This window comes from Anneissia japonica, unplaced genomic scaffold (genome assembly GCF_011630105.1).
Source record: "Anneissia japonica isolate Jap-2015-1 unplaced genomic scaffold, ASM1163010v1 scaffold1665_len535045_cov187, whole genome shotgun sequence".
NCBI lineage: Eukaryota > Metazoa > Echinodermata > Crinoidea > Comatulida > Comatulidae > Anneissia > Anneissia japonica.
In genome coordinates, this window is record NW_022727261.1 from 47,243 (window position 1) to 49,519 (window position 2,277).

Sequence of the window (2,277 nt, forward strand, 5' to 3'; positions counted from 1 at the left end):
TGTTTAACTTTAATAATACATTTGATATTTGAATTCTTTAATAAAAGTACAGCAGTAACGTTCAAAACGAGAAGATTCGCTAATAAGCCACTTCGTACTTTGAACTGCGCATGTCCGTATCGAAGGACATAAACATTAATTAACACACGCACACACTGTTTATGTTGGTTGACTTTCGATACAGGCATGCGCAGATCAAACTACGAAGTGGCTTAACAGACGCTTACATCCACATCCCTTTGTATTGTTGTTATGGTCCCGCAAACGGCAGCCATTCGTGGTTGTGTGAGATTCCTGCCGCGCCTCTCATTCCCCCTTCGTCTACTAAATGAAACCCTCTGATTGGTCATTTGATAGGCCTTATTGACACTTGGTCGAAGGTCACCGTTCCTACACCTTAAATCAGCTGGTAATTAACGTAATTTTTTCTAGTAAAACTTTTTGTAAATCGACAAAAAAAAATGAATTATTCAATATGCGTTAAAGTTGACAGGACTGTGTTATAGATGGTTACGGATCAATTTTGTGTTTATTTATTTATTTATTTTTTATTTTTATTTATTTTTTTAAAAGAGAGAGAGAGCCTTAAATTTTATTTTTAGATTTTACGACGGAGAGTACACTAAACAAAAACCCGATATTGTAGGTATTACTTAGTAGACTATGAGGTCAGCATACTTATGTTAACGTTGCTGAGATCAGGACAAAATAGGCCTAATGAACACACAGTATACTTTACATTATGGCCATAAGTTTAATTATTCATATTTTTAAAACATAACAATAATATGCAAATCTTGTTAACAATTTAATATTTAGCGTTTGGAGTCGTTTCTGTAGTTAGGTTTGGTTTAAGCAAAAGCGACTTGACGCAAAACGCAAGAGACTCCTCCACTAATATCATTCCTCATTCAGTGGTTGAATAGCGTAAGCGGGCTTTGCTTGCGTTACGTACGGCGTAGCTTCATTGTAAAACAACCATTGTTTACTATATAGTTTTATATTCCCCTGTCATACATGTAGACTAAATAATATAGAATTAGTGAATGTAAATTATATTTTCGAACACTTAAAATGTATTTATTTTTTACATAGGTGTTCTAATGTTTTTTTCACGATAGGCCTATGCATAAAATACAAAAAACATTAGGTGCTGTTTGCCGAATATAACACATTAAGCTGGTTTAAATGGATACTTTAAAATAGTGTAGAGTCTGTAAAATATGATCTTCGAATTTATTGTGTCAATGGTAATAATTATTTTCTTTGTCAATTTACAGACATGGCACATAATAGCCCTAATGCCATTTCTATATACACTTAAATTGGTTGGTAGTTAATTGGAAGAGTTGCCTACCAGTATGTGAATCATTGACTTGTTTTGAGCTATCTGTATCGCAATGCAATTTAAAGAAAAAAAAACACATAAATCTTACTTGGTATTCGAACCCAATACATTCCGACTATCTCAAATACTCCCCAAGTTAGAAGTGAGGCTAAGTGCTACACCCTTAAGGCCAACTCAGACAGCGTCTGCCGACGCAGCCCGACCCGATTTATCGTCGGGGACAGTCTTAAGCCGTCGTGAGAAATATTAAACATGTTTAATATTCTACTACGCGACTGCCCCCGACGCACACCATCGCGTCTGCGTTCAACTCAGACAGACCCGACGCGACAACAAATCGCGTCGGGTTGGCCTGAGTTGGCCTTTATAGTCGGGCACTTAAGCCGGACACTCCTTGCGCCCGACGTTCGTCGGCCGACGCGATTGTAATGTAGAAGGTACCGGTAACGGCACGATGAACAGGTTGTTTTGAATGACGATCCGTTCAGACTGCTACTGACAATCAGCAGACGGCGTCTCGTCGTCTATCGCTCACAGGGAGCAGAGTTTGGGTCGTGGTACGACCATTGCACGGCGTAGTGAGTGCCCGGCATTACTACATCGTAAGATGTCTAGCACTCCATGTCGTCTGCTTATTGTTGGTGGCAGTCTGTGAACGGATCGTCATTACAAGCGATCCGTCCCGCTCCGTGACGACAAGTTCTTCGTAGAATCGCGTCGGCCGACGACCGTCAGGGCAGTGAGTGCCCGACTTTTGATTTTTCATTGGGAGCACGTTTATTTATTGCTGATACCCCCAATAAGTAATAGTAAATCTCCTCTCTAGTGGAGGTGTTTCTCCATATACATATATATATATATATATATATATATATATATATATATATATATATATATATATATATATATATATATATAGAGAGAGAGAG